The sequence below is a fragment of the Passer domesticus genome, chromosome 10 (assembly GCF_036417665.1).
Source record: "Passer domesticus isolate bPasDom1 chromosome 10, bPasDom1.hap1, whole genome shotgun sequence".
NCBI classification, from domain to species: Eukaryota; Metazoa; Chordata; class Aves; order Passeriformes; family Passeridae; genus Passer; species Passer domesticus.
Genome location: NC_087483.1, coordinates 30835168 through 30855533, shown reverse-complemented (window position 1 = coordinate 30855533; position 20366 = coordinate 30835168). Strand labels below are relative to the sequence as shown.

The 20366-nt window shown below is 38.0% G+C and overlaps 1 long non-coding RNA gene across 1 annotated transcript; it reads left to right on the top strand.

Moving 5' to 3' along the window:
• Positions 1–3848: 3848 nt before the first annotated feature.
• On the top strand, positions 3849–19857 carry LOC135309072 (uncharacterized). The gene is made up of 3 exons (XR_010369377.1): positions 3849–4016; positions 10677–10780; positions 15450–19857. It is a non-coding gene; the product is annotated as an uncharacterized LOC135309072 (long non-coding RNA).
• Positions 19858–20366: the final 509 nt, after the last annotated feature.

The window sequence follows — 20366 nt, the reverse complement described above, 5'->3', positions numbered from 1 at the left end:
AGGCTTAGGTATTCAAAAGATTCTATACATGTGAAGGGACGGACTTCATCACTGTCCTTTGAAAAACCCAATATTTGACTATTTTATTATGGTGACATTAGTAAATGCTCATGAAAAGGGCTGAAGCAAGATCACAGTTAAAGTTTTTGATCTGAATATCCATCCTCAAATGGAAAGTAGGGGCTAGTCTAAAACTGAAGATTGTCCTAGAAGCAAATTTTTGCTTTTATTGTTTTTATTTTGTTTTCTTATGTCCTTGATAAACAAATTTGGTGAAAAGGAAGGCTAGATAGTATGGATTATGCAAGGGCAGCTTAGAACTTCGTATAGTACATCTGGTCATTTCCATTATGTGTGATTGTGTGAGAGAAGTGTGAAAAACAACGTAAGGAAATCAGTCAGAGAAAGAGTGGGCTGAAGTGAAAATAGGTTGCCATATGAATATATATACACATGTCAAATAGGTTGTCTGGGACTAAAATAAAAATAATTGCTTGAAGAGAAAAGAATAATATGATAGTATTTCTGGCAGAGTGTAACAGAAACAGGCTTAAAAGAACAGCATTATGTGACTGGAGATCATATCCCTGCTTAAAATCTCTAAAGCACTGTGAGTTTTAGATTAGGCTGCTCCTCTTCTCACAATGTGAGAAATTTTTCCTTGCAGAAAGCTAATAGGAAGAAATTAATTTTCAGTGAATCAACATTTTTCATCAGAAAAAGGTCTCCCAGAAATTTCTGTTCAAAAAGATGAACCACAGGCTCAACATTTTGTTCTGCAAACCCTAAACTCATGCATATTGCCCTTCCTCAGTGAAACTACTTGAACAAAACTTTATTTTTTTCATGAGGTAGGATAAAATTCTTAGTGTCAGAATTTGGTTTATAGGAATATACAGACAAAAGTGCCACCACTAAAATTCCATCTGAATTCTGGATTACCTCCACTGACATCTACATCTTTTGCATGTCTTCTGCATGTCTTGCTTTGGCTTGTTTTATTTGATATTTAAAAATTATCATTATTAGAGTAGGGTGCAATGGTGTTTGTCTTCTTTCTTTATTATAAAACCTATTAATTTTGGAAGCACGGGGACCAATGTATAGAAAAACAAAACTGAATCCAGCTGCTCTGGCTACAGGAGGATTGCACCCTGATGAACTTGTTCCGTTACTGCTGATCCCAGACAATGTGCAAATTTGCTGCATCCTGTTGGGAAACCTGCATGAACATTCATCTGCAGCCAATAAAAGCATAAGGGGATAAGGGTTTTAGTGATAGAAATTGACCTTGTTTTAAGCCTTTGCACCGATAATCCACACAATTTTAATTTTTGCAGTCTCTTAGATTGCACCAAAAAATGAAGTCACGTTCACTTGCCTCTTCTTTACTGTCAGGTAAATGACAATGAAATCCTAGCAAAAGCATCAGTGGGACTTCCCATTGCACATTTATTAATAACCATACAGTACTTGGGTCAAATGCAAGGTACAATCTGACTGGGAAACATGGAGACAGTTAAATTGCATCTTGGCACCTATTTGGAATATCTTGTACTACTATAATTGCATTATCAAGGTGAAAGATAGGCAAATATGAAACAGTCATTGAAATTAATAGCATGAAGTGTAGCATTTACAAAGGAATATATTATTTTCTTGGTATCCTTTAATATCTTGCATTTGTAAAGGATCTTTTTTATAATCTCATCGCAGCAGGAGTTTAGCAAACATACAACTACCTTTTTAATGAGGTCATTTAATGAAGATAGTACTTTGCTTATTCTGATTTCCATCCCATGTTTACTACTCTGATACTTCTTGCTGTATTTTCATAAGCTTTTAGAGAATACAATTCTGTAAGCCTTCTCACCTTTTCACATCTAATCTTTACTTGGTTTGAAGTTGCAGCATTAGAACGTAAGTACTTAAAAATCAAATTCATGGTATCATGAATGTGGAGAGCACACTCTTCCACTGAGCTCTTCTGCAGTTATATTGCAAATATAATGATGCCATAATATGGCTATTTGCCAAGTCTGTAACAAGAGCAGTGGAGACATTTATCAGTTCTCTAAGTTGTGTACAAACTTTCAGTAAGAATTGGGAGTTTGGGTTTTGTTCATACTCCTAAACCGAACAAGGACCTGTGCAAATGAAATTCAATTTGTTTGCCTCAAAGACCTTATCACTTAAAATGGCCACACAGACAAAGGGAATACAACTCATGTTTTAATGCAGAAGATAAAATTGCAGACAGATTAAATGTATTGCCTTGGGTCAAGGAGAGAGATTTCTGGGGACCCAGGACTTGACCTGCCAGCCAGTGTCTTTGGCTACCACCCTATTGCAAATCTACCTGGCCTGTTCAGCTCCCACCCAGACCCATTAAACTCAGTTTCTGATGTGTATTCTCCATGTGAAGAAACTGAATCGAAATAAAATGGGTCAGCCTTGAAATTCAGCCTTCTGAAATAGTGTGAAAACTCCATGGTTTCATTCATCTTTTGCATTAAAAAGAGCCATGAACTCTGCACAGCTCACCAAGTTCAATCCTACATGGATGAAACCAAGATGAAAGGACACGTGAAGGATTCTTTACATGTGACTGGGTTTGATATTACTCAGGGAAGTTAGCATTTGACACCATTAAGGATAGTAGTTAAACTGGGATGGAGGGACTGAAGAACAGGGCCTTCAACTAAATTTATCTGCTCTGATTTAGAATCACAGTGTATTTTTCTACTCAAATAAAGATCTTTAACCTAATGAGCAACTCCACTTTACAGGAGCAGAATATATGAACAGATAAGGAAGGACTTAGGAACTGATATATGCATTGAGGGATGTAGTGCTGACTACTTCTGTGGTATTAGATGAGAATTAAAGAGACTTAAAGAAGCCATGTGATGGGAAAAGAAAATTAAAAGATTAATTACTTCATGGGAAGCAATTTCTTGCAGCATTTTTCTGGTTCATCATGTTCAGAATTATGAGGCAGGTAATTACCAGTTCTTCTCCATTCCTCACACTGTGGAGATCAGATCAATACAACTCTTTTTACAATCACCCTGGTACTTATCTATTCTACACTGGAGAAAAAGATCTCTCTCCTTTGATTCAAGAAGAAAGGATGGGTGCAAGATGAGTAGACACTTGACTTCTACTCTGTCCATGTCTCTCCTTTGGGCTGTCTGCCTGACAAGATGAAAGAAAATTTAATGTTCAGGGCTTTTCTAGAGGGAAGGAAAAAAACTTTCCATGCTGTGATGCATGATTAGCCACTATTTATAAAGGCTTTCTCCTGAAAAACATTCTGGAGGGGTCCTTCAGAGCTGCCACATCAAAACCAACAAAGGACAATGCTTATTGTTTGGTTAAGCTGCCACCAGCTGATCCATGGACTTCCCACTCCCTGTGTTCCCCTGACACTAATGGCTGCCTTAGAGCACACAGCTGCACATTCCTGGGAGGGTGCTTGAAAGTCACACAGTTCATGCAAGAGCAGATAATTTATTTATTTTTTTATCAGCCTGGTTCCTGCCTTATCTCAATAAATTTTCCACTGTAGGTGCCTGCTACATACAGAGAGATGGACTCCTGATAATTGCACTTACCAAGACATGCTGCTGTCTTGCTCCTCAAACACTGAAAAAACCAACTGGAATTAATATTAGGAAGGGGGACCAAGGATGAGGTGACACCAATTTATTTATGCCCTGGTTTCAGTTGGGATAGAGTTAATTTTCTTCCCAGCAGCTGCTACAGTGGTGTGTGTTGGATTTTGTATGAGAATAATGTTGATAACACACTGATTTTTAGCTGTTGCTAAGCAGTGCTTACACTGAGTCAAGGATTTTTCAGTTTCCCATGCTCTGACAAGGTGCAGGTGCACAAGAAGCTGGGAGGGGGATGTTCAATGCCACAGAACATCATTCTCAGTGTATAAGATGGGAGGATTGGCTGTGACGGATGAATCCCTGCTCAGGGACATGCTGTGCATCAGTCAGCAGGGGGTGAGCAGTTGTATTGTGTATCACTTGTCTTTCGTGGGTTTTATGACTCTCTTTTTCTTTTTTTTCCTCTTTTATTTTATTTCTTCCTCTCTTTCAATTTCTCTCTTTCCATTATTATATTGCTATTACATTTTATTTCAATTATTGAACTGTTTTTATCTTGAGACAGGAGCTTGATATTTGAGACTGGCATTGTGGCACTTTGTTGTTTCCTGGGTTTGAACCTGCACTCAACCCAAATACAGCTTCAGCTGGAGCAGGAGGCATTCAGGTCAGCTTGTAGGAGGACCCTTTTTATGAGAAGGAAATAGAAGTTCAGATTGCCAGAGGAATGTGCCAAGACCTTGGCTCTGGGTCCTTTTCAAGAGGTAGATGAACTTCTGTCAGGAACAATTTAGATGTAGTTTTTCTTGCTTCAAGAAGAGGTATGGAGAATGTGTCTTCTGGAGATATCTTTCAAATCAATTTTGTCTAGTCTGCTACTTATTCTTCTGTCCAGGCTTGAAGATGAAGCCCTTCCAGGCTGGAGATGCCCAGGGAAAGCTGGAATTCAGATTAGATATGCAATATCTGATTCAGCCTGTATTAAGGGATTCATGCTTTAATGGCTGAGCTTTAAGGAGATCTAGCAGGCATTTTATCAATAGTGCCTGGCTCCAGAGACAGGACAGGGTCATGGGATGCAAAAGACCTGTGCTCCTGACAGAGCAGTGTGGTTAAGAACAAATCTTTATGAAATGGAGAACCTGGGGAAAAATACATAAATTAAAGCATTCAGTTTTTATTTTAAACTTTAAACATGTAGAATGGAATTAAAAGCAATTTTGGAGAGTTATTTCAGATGTGTTTAATATTGAGCCACACGTATTGGATCATCATGAACACTAGTTAATTACCAAGACCATATACTGACACGGAATTACTCATTTTCCACTTCTGGCTGCATCCTGCAAACTCTCCGTCTTGTCTATTTATGTCAAGTTTAATGTGGCACCCTGCAGAAAAATAAACAACCAACATGCAAGCAAGGACTAGGAAATCACTCAAAACCCAAGAGAAATATACAGATATTGTTAAGGAAACAATAAGCAGGTGATAATGACTGTTAGTTATGTAGTTAGACTACAGAAAAAATGCTGATTTCATCCTTTATCTTCCTTTTTTAAGTGGATGCTTCATAGCATTAGACTGTATTTACTGCCCCCTCACACTGATTTTCTTGTAATACAACCCCAAACACTTAAAAAAAATGCCAAAATTATAATGGAAAGTGATCAGAAACTTTTGTTTTAGTGCCAATTTTACAAAAGAAAAAAAGTTCAAAAGTTTAGTAAATATAGAAGACAACATAAAAACGTCACTTTTTTATCATGATTCTTAGAAATTCTTGCCTCCTTGCTGGATCATGTTTGTCATAGCACAAAATTAAATTTGAAGGGGCCCACAGAGTTAATTTTCCTGAAATAATACCTCAAACAGCTACATTGATTCAGACACATTGTATCTGCATATCTGCATATTGAATAAAGGTCTTTCTTTCCCCCAGATGTTAGCATAGCCTTTTTAATAAATTCCCAATTAATTTTATCAAACATCTTTGAATAAATAAAAGATGAACAGAGAGATGAGGTGGAACTCTGCCCTCTAATGTAGAAAGCAAGCAGAAACAAAGGTGGTTTGTTTTCATTTTTTGGTTAATTAACTTTGTCTTCTGGGAATAAGAATGAGTATTCAATTTAAAAGATGCAATGAAGAACAAAAATGTGTATAAATAAAGAATCTCAAAGAATGAAAGGGGAGGCTAAAAAGAAGCACACTTTTTAAAAGGCAGCTATCTTATATTACTTAATTTTATTAAAATTATAGTTAAGGCTGGCATCTGTTCTAGTAAGCTTACAAACTGCCCCTTAAGGACAAGTACAAAGGCTAAGGAAAAATATCTTTTAAAGAAGACCCATTCCATGTCAGCTTACTTCAGGATGGCATTCATCTCTTTTTGAAGATTTCATTACTGATCATTATCTTCATACTGGACTACAGGTTCCAGTCATCAAAGACATTCCTGACTTCCCATTTGTTAAATGCATTGTCCACAGGAAAAAGGAGAGAAGCATACTTTAGATAGATGAAGAATATTCTGATGATTTTTTTCAGATAACATGGATTTAAAAAAAAAATAAAAAAATAAGTTGTTCTACTCCTGCAGTACACTTGAAAACCTTTAACTTGATTTTATGTGGAATATTAATACAGAGATTATATGAGTATGAAATTTGAAGAATATATAGATGTAAACGTTTTTTCCAACTTGATGTTGTTTTCTTGACTGTATTCTATACAAAATCTTCTTCAGGGTGAGGCCATACAAAGTTCATTTGATAGTACTGGCTGAGGCTCCTTACAAATGTGGCTTGTTGCACACAGAAAATACTGCTCAAAGCATAAATCAGATCAACACATCTTCTGCAACTGTTTATTTAGATGTTCCCTCAAGGTTAGCTCAGTGTTCAATTACTCCCACTAATGAAATAAAGGAAGGGGCCAAATGGTAAATGACTGGAAGGTCTCTCTTTATAAAATAACAGAGTGGAAAAGAAATAATGCCACAATACCATAATTCTCAAAGTAGTGTACCAGGCAAACTGAGGTTTGCTGTGCAGGGGGATATATGTATACAAAACTGTCCTCAAGACAATCTTGTGCAATTGGAGTTTATCTAACTGTCCTCTGATATATTCCCAGGAATCCTCCTCTGTGTAACTCCTCTTTTCTATCAGTTCCCAAGAGCTGTGGTCTCTGAGCCTCTGAGCACTGGGGTTTCCATCTGAGGTGGGCCATTATGCTACTTACAGAAAACACCCCTATTTGCTCTCTCTTTGCCACTCCTCCTGGAGCCTTTGCACACTGAGAAAATTCTCTTACATTTTTATTGCATAGTATGTGATTATTTCTTGGTTCTGCAGGCTTGCAGATATAATAAAAGGTGACAATAGCTGGACATTAAAATGGACCCTGTTGCAAACCTACCCATGGATCTCATAGCCACATCACTTTTTTCTACCCTCCATTTAAATGTTTTAATTAAATTTGCATTTCAGTTTTTACAGAAGATGGGGATGATGGGGTGCTGCAGAGAGCATCTTAATAAAGCTGGCATGGTATAAATTGTCATTCTTTTCCAGCTAAATATTCACTAATGACAATGAGTCATTTTGCTTCATTATTTTTCTAGTTAAGGGCTTTGTATTGTCAAGGGTTTTAATCTTCCTTCTTTGCCTATATTTCTAATCCACTAAGGTCTTTGTCTTCGCCCTTCCTCCCTTACTCAAAGCTAGAAAAGTTTTCACTACCCTTGTTCTCTTAGGAACAAGCTATTTGTGGTTTAGCCCAGCATTTTTGTGTTCAATCATCTTTCTTTTCTTTGTTGTCAACCCTTTAAAGATGTTCGTCTTGCTTTTCTGTAATTTATAGCTTCTCAAAAAGTCTAATCAATTTATACCTTCCCCACAGGTTCAGATACAGCTTACAGTGCTGGCTGTTTGAAATTCACTGTAATAGGTGTTGCATTTTTGATAACACATTTACTGGTGTGTTAGCCAGGGTGATTTATAAAGGGTATGTGGGAGGGTTTGATTTTTTGCCATCCTTAACACAGACGAATTAGGTGAAATATTTCTCAATCAAAAGCTGCCACACAAAGCTTGACTTTCAACCACAGCATAAGCCCATTCAAATGGGATCTCTGAGCTTGAGGCATGCCACAAAATACAGCACTGCAGCAGACAGATCCTCCCAAGGCAGCCTGCAGCTGCGCAGTGGGAATGGGCTTTTCAGACTACTGGAAACTGCTAAAACATTAAGCTCTCCACAATGACAGCAAGAAATCTATGCTACTCTCAGTAGACATTGATTTGCTTAGGTTAGTTCCTACATGGAGGGTTTGTGGGCAAACCATTTTCTCATTTAGCTCTAGCTGGACTCAAAACTCCTCCAAGCGATATCAATCAGTCAGCCCTGGATTTCTGAGCACGAGGGCACTTTGTGCCTCAAATCCAGCAGCCCTTCTAGGACACGAATCAGAAAGGGTAATTCATTGAAACAATTTGGTAGGCATATCCAGTGTCCCTTCCAAGGAAGGATTTCCCTGACATGAGCTGTTAAGGTCAGTGCTGCAGTACCCACAGGCTTACTGATGCTTCAGGCTGGCCCACAGCTGCTGTTTCCCTGCTCTGGAGCTTCCACCTGCTCCCTCATTCTGAACTCCAACATTTCATTTCCCTGTGCTTACAAAAGCATTTGGCCTTTGAGCTGGTGGTAATTATGAACACTCCAAGGTAACAGTAGGAGAATATGGCCTTCTTTCCCTTCATTTCTAGTATCTGTTCAAGGACCCAGGAGATGCAGACAGGGAGAGGTGAGAACAGAGGAGCAGGAGCAGCAGTGAAGATGAATTTCCAGCAGAGGTCACGAGAACTCCCACATCTTCTGTGATCTTTCATTAGAGAGAATGTGTGACTATAAGGTCTTTTCTTTCAGAGTGAGTGCTAGCTAACACTGCTCCTGAAATCAGAAATCAGAGAGGCCTGAAATAAAAATCCTTATCCTTGCCAATAAGCACTTATATAGAAACAGCAGTGATTTTCTAATCTGCATGTTTTCATAGTCAGAGCCATATTATCTTGCCAGGGCTCTGCCTCCAGAAAAAAAAAATCCCCTCACTTAGGATGTAGACTGGCATGAAAGCCCTAAATCAGATGAAAAAAAGAAATCCTTTAGCCCGCAGTCAGCAATATACACTCCTAGCGCAAGTTTCACCACCCAATGACCTTTGCTAAACTCAGCCAGCCCATTTGTAAATGATTATTACTTAGTTGTTTCCTTCTATTCCTGCCCCGAAGGCAGAAAACCCAAACACAGGTGTTTCTATTTCAATAAGTGTCTGAGCCAAAGTGTGTCTAGGTATTTTCTATCTTCTACAGCTGGAAACTCTGATATCCTATTCCAGGTAAGTGTCTGTCTGCAGCCAACTCACATAAGATATATGATTGTTTTATACTTCAATATTTGTAAAAATCTCCATGAGAGTCTCTTCCCACAATATTGCCAACACTAACAAACACTTGCTGAAGAGAATAAATTTCTTTTTATGATGTGACGCTGTAATAATTGATTAGCTGTTAATGTGAAGGTGCACGAGTTGATTGATTTTATTTTGCAAAAATGTATGCCATTCTCTCTTCTTAATTGGGAATGGCTTAATTTCTTCACCTCATCTCACAGAGCACCTCAGCGAAATGATTGCAACAGCCCACTTTTAACAAGGCTGAAGTTATCCATCCTTGAATGTGGGGAACTGGCTACAATCTGAAATTCCTTGGCCTTGAGGATCTATTTTTTGTTACCATTTATTAGAATGAGCATAACCACTTTTACTGTAGCACCTGGAGCTACTCAAGTGCAGGAAGTCTAATATAACCCCCAAGGAAAAGACACTGCATGTGCACACAATCAGAAAATCTTAGTACTGTCTGGGATTTTTGAATAGAAATAGAAGAATCCTACTGGGAGCCCTAAGGGAAATTAAGGCGCTGCAGTCTCAGGCAGAAAAGACACTTCTCCATTGTAGGAGTAATTGATATTTCATTTTAAAAAAATTAAAAATAGACACTTCTATTAGGAGAAAACCCCTCATAATTATCAGTTAACTGTGCAAGACATTAAAAAGAGTTCTCCCTACAGTCTTCTTTTTAGGGGGTTGCCATAAACATCCTCTTGGAGCTGGGCTCACAGACGATATATCTGGAAGCTTAATTTAAATTTAAAGGTAATGAAAGGCCTGGGATCCTCAGGTTTACAAAGCAACTTGTCCAACAATCCTGGAACCTGAGATTCTGAGGTTGCTCATAAAATCTGTTGCCCAGGAATTAGGTTGTGGTAACTTTTGCATTTTTTGCCTCCATGGTGTTTACATGATGGGATACTCTCCATCACTGAGGTCAGGCTTCTCAGCTGGCTGAGGAAAGCAGGTAGCAGGAAAGAACCTAAGTGTAGGAGCCACGCCCAAACTTTGTGACAGCTTTGGCAAAATGAATCATTCTTTGTCACATATACTTGCAAATAATCATGCATGGTACTGAAACGTAAACATTTCTTAGCAAACCTAGCACTCCTAATTGCCTTGCTGCAAAAGCCCCTAATAAATGACTTTCCAAAGGCCAGACAAAATTCTTTTCAAGAATTCAATCAATCATCGAAGAACCACCCTCATAAAAATCACCTTTCCTTTGAGCTGTACATCCCTAAAGCCTTCCTTGGATACAAGAAGAAAATATGAATGCAGCCAGGAAGGAAATGTAATATCTGTTAATGCAACAAAGTTCAATTGTTATTCCTCAACAAATGTGAGAGCTTTCATCTGCTTTCAGGAAGCTTCCTGCCTATTTGATTACATTTACTTCCATTTCCCTCCCAAATAAAAACATCAGCACTACTGATAACCAGTAATCACTGGTCACTGTTCCTACCAGGGTTTACTTAGGTATGTTAGAATTAATGTCTCTCTGGTAATTAGCTTTAAATCATATTAATTCATATTCATATAAAATTCATTAAAAATTGTCTGCATAATGGGAATAATTCTTCTCTCTCTTTTCCCCCCAGAGTTCTTAATTATGCGTCATATTTTCTGGTGAACGGCCACTGGAGAGGAGATAAAGCATCCATTACAGTTTTTGGAACTAAGGATAATTATTCAATGAAACCAAGTGAGTAAGAAGAGAGGGAAATGGTTTAATGGTCTGCTTGTTAAGGAGTGACGAAAGTTGATAGCCTCAGAGAAATGCCCCAAAATCGATCCTTAGAAATATGGGAAAACTCTATTGCAGGTGAAATCTCTGAGAAGTTGCAGATGCGAGAGGATATCAGTCCTCTCCTGGGCTATGTATGCTTATGTAAGTGCCCAGTGAGTACTTGAAAATATACATTTTCAAATGAAAAAGAAAGCTGCTTGCAAACGAAAAAGAAAGACTTTCCCAGCATATGTATATATAGACATTTTTTATTTTCTTTTCTTGATATTGGCTCTAGGGCAAGAATACCCCTTAACTTACTCTCCTCTCTGTTTATCAGGTGTTGTTGGGATGAATTTTGAGATTTCTCATGTAAGCTTTAAGTGAGGTAGAGTGTTGAGTAAATTCTTATGGAATAGATGTCCTTTAGGCAAATCCTAACGAGCCACTCTTAGAAAGTGTCATTGTTTCATAATCCTGATCCCCTGGAAACCAGGGCTACCCTCAATGCCTGGAAAGCCTCCAGCAAGGTACAGATGCTCTCCTAAAGAAACAAGAGCTGACTTTTTTTTCTGATTCAATATTTTTCTACGTTAGGAAATGAGAGAGGATAGAGAATTTTTCAGTAAACCAAAAAGAGTGAAATCACAATATGTCTTGTAGCACCACCCTATGTATCTTGTCAGTAACATGACTTTACTTTAAATGATGGCTAAAATATATTGTTTGCCGTGCCCCTTGATTTGTTAAACCATAATCATGAAATTGAATTACAGGACAGGAACGATAATAATAGATGAAACTATTATGTGTCATAGAGAGGCAATTTAGCTGTAGCTAATGATCTTTACTAATGGGATAAGATATACTGCCACATGTGCCTTGACGACCATCATCAGATAAAACAGAGTAATCCATCAAGCAAACCTTTAAGGCACTGTTTAATTTGAGAGGTGAAAGAAATAAAATTGGACTTTGGAGGACATCACAAATTCCATCCATGTAAGGAGATAGAATATTGATCTAATGAGCTACATGAAGTCTAGACTGTATCATTTACCTGGAGCCTGGAGCAACTGGATGCACACACATGCATAACCAAGAGGTTGGTGGAGTATAAATTAACTTTTCTCACTCAAAAGCAATATGGTGTTCCATATAAACTGGAATATTATTATGTCCTGGCTACAGATTATACATCACACATTAATAGCAGAGTTTCTACAGAATACTGTATGGCTTAAATCAAAGAACCTGGGCAACAATGCCTGGCATCTGTCCCTGCCAGGGACTTAACAATATGGAAAAAAGGGAAAAAAGAAGTTTTTTGTTGTTGCTGTGTTTCTCTTCACTAGGTAATTTCCCTATTATTAACTACATCCACTCTTTGGGCAGCTCTGTCCAACAGCAGCAGAGGCTACTTTTGGGCCACTCACACCAATCTGGTAGCAGCTGATAGCAAAGAGTTGACTGGATTATTTTTGTTATGAATATCCCCATATGAGAAAATAAGGTATTTAATTTGGTATCCAAAAGAGAAATTCCTGTGCCTAATTGTGTGCGGGATATATGTAGATATTTATTCCTAAAGTCTCTGAATGGCATCTAAAACAATTACAATTCATTTGCAGCAGCTTGAGAGAAGAAAATACCAATAGACAGAAGTGACATTTATAAATACTGACTAAACGAACAATGTAAAACCAGAATAGCCTCCAAATCCCCATGCCTTCCTCTCCTTCTCAAAAGGACTCTTGCACTTCCTTCAACCTTTAAAAGGAAGACAGCAAAACCAAGTGGGAATAATCTAGCCTTGAACTTTTAACTAACTGTATTATTGAGTTTTCTCCATGACAGGTGTTGACCTATATTTGGGACCTGTATATAAATCTGAGTAAAAAGGCTAATAATAACTGTGTGTTGTGTTGTGTGTGCTTTGCTTCCCATCCCCCATCATACCATGGATTCCATGTATTTTGGGTATTGATGAAAACTGTATTGATTGAGGAGGTTTAAGAAGCAGGCTTTCATTCTTGGAATAATGGTAAAGCTCATATAGGCTCTCTGCAAATTTCAGAGGATTTGCATGAGGCTGAGCCAATTATCTAACATTCAGCCAGCAGAATGTCAAGAAAAGCCAATCTGAGTTAATACATACAGCTCAGTTTTGAGTCAGACACTGCAGAGTTTCAGAGAGGTAGGAACATAATTCTGCCTCTGATTAAACACAGTGTGATGTGCCAGGAAATTCAGAAGACAAATTACTGAATCAGTCAAGGAACAGCAGATATTGTAGCAGTCCTGTTTGCATTGTGCATTTTGGCCTTGTTTTCTGCACATTGTAGCAAACATGGTATTAATCTAAAGAAAATCCTTAATTTGTTATGGATTTCCACTTTAAGTCTGCTATCTAGCATAAGTGTTATCTTAAACCGATTATGTCTTACACTTGGATTTAATATAGTAAAAAACACATGAGATAATTCTACCAATTACTTCTTGCAACTTTTAGTTGGATGTGTGAGAAAAAGAGCAACATGGGCAGGTGGCTATTTTAAATGTTTGTAAAATTCAATTCATTCTGGTAGGGAAATCTGTGGAATTTCATTCTAAGCAGACTTTAAATGCTCTTGTCTTCTCTGTCAATCTGGTGATGTAATATGGATAAATGTTTAGCCATATTAAATGAAAATAGAAAACTCTCGACTGGAAAGCAGTGCATGGTTGGTACTATGGACAAAAATATGAGGTCTAAACCAAAGGCAGGTGCTTCAGACAGTAAGCAATCTGGATACAAAATTAGCTCTGCTGGAGCCAATATTCATAGGTATTTTAGAGAAACTGAGCCTTATGCATAAAATAGAAAAAAAAATGCAGCATGGAATCTGCCCCACAGAGGAAGTTAGAAAAATGAAATGTCAGATCTGCAATTCCCATGAGATGCCTTGGCAGCATATCTAAAACTCACTTCTCATAATAAAAAATAATAATAAAAAAATCCCACCAGAACCTGGCAGAAACACTTTCTGTTAAAAAAATGGTGAAAAGATTTAATAAAAATTCTTTGACCAGCCTGATTTTCATTGCTAACTATGTAAATAGTACTCAGTTGCTTGGTTTTTTTAGGACTAAAACAGCATTAATTAAGTTATTGGGAAATGCCCATAACAGACTTACTGATAACACATTTTAACAGGAAGCCCCCAGGGAACTTGGATGCCTTGTTTTATTCATGTCCAACCAATGGAGGTAGCACAGACATTTTAAAGTTTTATTTAAGCTGTTATACTCTACTATTTGTGCATCTTCCACGTGAAAACAGTGTCAACAGAAACATGCTAAGTTTAATGAAATTTTCGTTACATTTTCCCTTTTTTTTTGATACTGAAAGAATCATTCCCTTCATAAAGACAGTTTTAAAGAGGATTTTTTTGGATTGAGGTGCTCAGATTGGAGTTATTGTCAGATCCCCTAACAAGTGAATGTTTTATCTTGCTGACATTCCTAGGCTTGGAAATCTTCATCAGGAGTGTATTTTTCACTGTCAACCATGGATCAAAACTCTTCTGTTCATGGAGAGCATGTGTGAAAAACTGATTGCTTCAAAATTGTGGGTTGAAATAGAAAACTGTATTGTAAATTAATTAGGAGTTTAATGAAAAACTTAGTTATGGTTGAGTGTATTCATAGCACTTGAAACTCTGGAGAAGGCAAATAGCTGCACTCTCTTCCAGCAGCTGCTTGGGCAATCCTCTCCAAATTCAGCCATACCCAGTCAGTGTAATCTGGCCTGGAGACCCAGTGGAATGGGACAGAGGTATAAAGAAACTCTATCCCCCAAGTATTCAATAGTACTGCACAGCATTGGGACATCCAACACTTTCAGTCTTGCCCTAAAGAATTTATTTTTTGAGTCGTATGAGCTAAAAATTTAGCATTATTTAAAATACCTCACTATGAAAAAATTCCCTTAAATAAAAAATAAAAATACATTTTTCACAATTTTGTTGTCGACCTATGTTTACCTTTCCAACATATTGAACATATAATTTCAAAGCATCAAAATTTATAAAATTATCGTATTTTTTCCCTTGGTTTTATTCTACCTTTTTCCTTAGGTCAGGAGTGTTGTGATAAGATTCTATGGGCAGCCTGATGTACCATTGAGAAACCTTGTCAGAAGCTCTGCTATGGCAAGCTGGATAATACATGACAAGATCAATCCATGTAAAACAATTCTGCAAGTTGTTAGACTGCAAATCGATGCGTGAGGGACAGGAGTCCTTCTAAAGAAATTTTGCCCCATGGGGGAGATCTGTGAAAGCCTCCTGATATGAAAGAAGCATTCTGTTTGTTCCTCTGTGAAGGGGACATCTAATTAGTGTGCTGCCATGACAAGTATCAGAGGTTACACTCTCTCCTCAGGGAGATCCTCTATGATTAAATACAAGTTCCCATTTAGGTTGTTTCTGCCAAGGGGTCAGGAAGGCAAAAGGAAAAATTCATTCACCCACAGCATTTGCATGTTAATTGTCAAGTTTCTTAGCTGCTCAGATGTGAGCTAAGCACCCGACCTACTGATATGTGGGCAAGAAATGTGAAGTCTTTGAGCTGAATTATTTCTTTTTTTTTTTTTTTTTTTAAGGTAATGTAAGTGCATTGTGATATTATCGACCATGGGAGAGATGCTGCAGAATTGCAGTGAAGAGGAATATGGTCTTTCAGACAAGACATGAGCCAACAAGCCATCAAAACAGCAAAATTAGCTTCTGCTTATTTTTCCACTTACTGACAATGTCTTTGGGCATCTAGGAGACAAAATATCATTAAAAAACCTGCAAGAAATAGATTTCCCCAACATGTAATCAAATCCCCTCTCTACTGCAAATATTTCTTAAGTCTGACTTGGAGCTTTTCAGCTCTGTAGCTGATTTACAGAGTGTGTACACCCACACTAAGTTTAGTCACTAGACTCCATATGAGAAGCTAAACCTCATTTGCTGACTGAAAATTTACCGCAAAGCAGAAAACAGCAGGAAATTCATCAAACATCTCTCACAAGGACACAAATTGCTTAAAGGTGACTTTCCAGTCATTTTGGAAACATTTAAGAATATTGCTCTTTCTTTTCCCTGCATAAAAAAGGGCTTAAACTCATTGATCTGAGTGCAAGAGGCAAACCCATTTCTCTTCCCACTCGCTTTTACTTTAAAATATTAGCCATGCAAGAAAATATCCCCTTTCAGACCCTTGGAATATTATTTGGCCTGTGACACTTGAAGCGTTTGATAGAACTAAATCTTTCAAAACAACCCTGCTTTATACCATTAGAGATACAGCTTATACAAACCAACAAAACCTCCAGTGTCCAGCTGAGTGCCTCATGGCACTTGGATAATTCTACAACACGTGCAGATTATTCCACAGCAGGGCATGATTATTACCTCTGTGTAGCCTGCTGCATTGTCAGGTGGTTCTAGTGTGCCCCTTTCCATATTAAAGGGTGATGACTGCCAGATTTGATAGATTAAGATGAAGATTTTCAGTGGTTTGCTGACCATGGTTGTTTTGGGGACATGGATGGTTTTTATTGTGAATTCTGAACCAAAGGAGTGGGGGAAAGGAAGGGGCAAACTGGGATACAGAGTCCTAGGTACCATAATTATTCACCAGAAATCTGATTTTTGGGAGGCCCATAGAAGATACCACCACACATACCAGGCCGTAAAACATTTCCATGTGTTCGAGTTTGAGACTGAAAGAAAAACATTGCAAGAATTCTGAGTAAATGGTGGGGAAGAATAAGTGAGATCACAAGTTTTGTCAGTTTCTACAGCCCCTTGTGCAGCAATGGATTAGCGGAGTGAAACTGCCATAGATTCAACAAAACAAGTGTATTTTCACACTGCAGAACAAAGGACAGAAAAGGCCCGAGGTTTCTTACTAATATTAGTTTTCTGTAAATTTCCCCCTAAGAGTTTTGAAAGAACGGGAACATGAGGCACTGATGGTTCTGACTCAACCTCAATGTGTAGAAAAATTCCAATACTTTCACATTCTCAGTGGTATATATATATATTTTTTTATTAATTTATTTTTTTTCCTTAAAAAAACCCAACCCACTCACAGCATTGGGTTAACTATTTAGTTTTACAGTACATCTATTCATAAATATAAGGATATGAAAATAAAATAAGAGAATAAGAACACCTGAGTTTTTTTCATTAGCACTACACAAGAGTTTGATTAAGATACTAAGGGAAAAAGAAGGATCAATTCTCAATTCTTTTCTGCAGAACATCATCTGTGTCTCCATGGAATGTTTATTTTACATAGGGACTTCAAGGCACACCAGCATATAGTAATTAATTATTGTGTAAAGAGCTGATATTTATAGGGAGAATAGAAACTTGCACTCACACAGCTTGGTGGGAGATTCCGTCCATGTAGGAATCTCACATCAAAAACCAAAATAAAATTAAATAATGTAACACAAAACAATGCAAAAAGGTACCAAGAACAGGTAGTGCAGGGGGATTACAGAGAAAGTGTCCAAGCAGCCAGGGATCAGATCCTGAAGGAATCCCAGAGGTTCCACTGCCATTGCTCATGGACCCAGCCTTGAGCAGCACTTGCTCTGATGACAGAGGGGAAGCCTCTGGGAACTTCTCAGAAAACCCACCCCTGCAGCCCTTTGCTACCAAAACCTGGCCACACAAACCCAGTACAAATTCACTGCCTGTGCTTTATAAAGCAGAACATTGCTGCACACTGAATAACAGCAAAGCCAAGCACTGGTTTCCCACATTTATCTTTTTCCACTTAGGCTGCTATCTGAGATTATCCAGCTCTTTTGGCAACTTGTTCAGCTTTTAGCAATGTCCCCCACAGGTCATAGGAATACGTTTCTACAGTTTCCCACTGTAAAGAAAGGTCTGCTATGGTGAAGTTGCCCACGTGCCTTTTGAACAACCTGTGGGATTGTCGCTGTAACTAAAATTGTCAAGTCTTAAGTCAAATAAAAAATATCATGGCATTTAGCACAAAAAATAAGCAAATACAAGAAAACCCAAGAGAATGCTGAAAATCTAAGGGTCTACTAGAAAAAAATCAACAATTTTTAGACATGCACAGATGTGTGAAATGAAAATTAAATTAGAGAGCCAAGTGGAAAGCTTATGTTGAGAAAACAGAGAACTTAAATCTTAAACAGCATACATACAGACACAGTGGAAGCTGAGTTGAGTGTCCCTCTAGGCTGTTGCAAATTGAATAGACATTGATGGATTTGTTTTCCTTTCAGATTAAATTGAACTTTTGATTTGGAAGTAGTTTACCTGCTCCTGTACTTGAAAGCTACATTTTTTCTTAACTAATTTTCTCTTGTTAAGGTACTTTAGTTTTATAGTGGTTTATAGTGGTTTACAAATTGACACTGTAATCATCTGGAAGGAGCAGGGAAAGAAAATCATACAAATTATACTTTTCTGTATTGCTTTACCCTCACAGTGGCTTGCCCTGTTTTTAAGAAGATCATTTTGTGCTGTTATGCTTTTCAATACACTTGAACTGATTTCTAAAGTAAGATATCACAGCTTGCACAAAACACAAACCTTTCTGACCATTTTAAGGTGCTGTTGCATTACATAATAATGTAAATAACATAAATAATTGTTCTATTCTCAAAAGGTGTTGGTATTCACTATCAGCCTAGAGCTTCTGGCTGTGCAAACTTTGCAGACTTTATACTTTTCGCTCTTCTAGCCCTTGCAGAGGTCTCAGACCTGTCCTTACACCTGTTCTGCCTACTCCTGGGCTTGGGCATCTCTTCATCCCAGCTCTGGATCATCTCACTAAGCATGATTCAGGGAAGCATGTTGCTCTGCCCTGAATCTTACATCAGACTCAAGATCATGTCCTGTCTCGTGGGAATGTGCTGTCATGCCCTGGTTGGGCTCAATGCCTGACATGTCCCACTCTGAGACAGCATCACGGGATTAAATTGGCAGGCAGGAGTGAATTTTTCCAACAGTGACTTCAGTGTTGCTTTCCTAAAGGGCTGAGAGGTCTCCAAATGCTTCCAGTGCAACTTCTGTGTGTGGAGAGCAGTCTATTGAGGTGGATGGCCTTCTGTCTAGCCTGATCCTGTCCAGTTTAGAAACTTTCTAGCCAGCAGAAAACCTTACTTCATCCCAGGAAACACATGTTTTGAAAAGAGAAAATTTTGTACTTGTTTTGTCATTATTATCTTGAGAAGAGTGACATCAAGGTATTCCAGCCAGGACTGAGATGCTGTTTGGACACATCGTGAGCTATATTCCTTTCTAGGAAAGAATAAAAACTGTTTTCCAATCTAAATTCATAAGTAGAGAAATAATTATTGTATCCTACTGGCATGCAGAGGAACTAAAGCACAGAGAGCTTGTTTGGCCTAGCTCTAATCGTACATTGGGTATGTGGGGGAGCTGAAAATCAGATTTTCCAACACCATTTTAGTTGCCATACCACAGATACTAAGCATCAGTATTATCAAATTAAATATTAAGACCCTACTTGTTTAGGCTACTCTGTCACTAAATTCTACAGGAATATTCACATACAGGAAACTAAGGTTTAAACTCACTCCAACAAAATAACAACAAGTGGTTTGGTGACTGTGTTGAGAATATGATCCTAACTTACAGGTGACTACAGGAGAATATGGTCCTAAGTTATATAGACTGGTTGGACCAACATTCAGGAGCACTATGAATTATAATTGTACTTTAACCTTTCAGGAAGGCCACCAGATTTCCTTTGCTTTGCACAGAGATTTTCTTTGCTACATGGTATTTAGAACATCTGTCTGTTCCAGGGAAATAGCAGTCAGTGGGTTTTCTGCTTCATGCACAGATTAATCTCTTAACATCAAAAATTAATGACTTATGTTCAATGTAAAGAGAAAAAAATCTTTGATTACCAGAGCATCCTGCCACAATCCCTCCCATGCCTTTCTTTTCAGGTGTTTTCCTCAGGATATAGGGAAGTGAAGGTGAAGAGAGAATCCTGAGGTAACCCACTATGGACTTTTGAAGTAATAAAAATAAGCTTAAGAAAGAAAGAAAGAAAGAAAGAAAGAAAGTGAGATAGAAGCTGTCGGTGTATGAGAATTGGTTCCTGTTTCTTGTCTGTCTGCTAAGGAGACAAACAGGCAGAAAATTTTCATTCCCCTCGTTGTGTTACTGAGCACCTTAGAAGGTTACAGATTGTGCCCACAAAATTCAGGGTTCTGCTAGAAATCTCCCTTTGCTTATTTCATTTTCATACACCCAGAAATAAAGAATACAGGAGCATAAACTGCTTCTTCAAATATGGATTACAAAGCAAATTATTTCCTGCTGCATCAGATGCCCAGGAGCCAGATGTTCTGTCAAGGTGAAATAAGTGCTTGTACTGTTTGCACTTGAGCTCTGATGGTTAAGACAAACCAAGCATCTTTCACTGTGCATGACATTCTCTCACAGAAAAGAATGTCTCCTTGTACAGATGAAGAGGCAGCTAGAGCTTGAGAGATACATGAAAC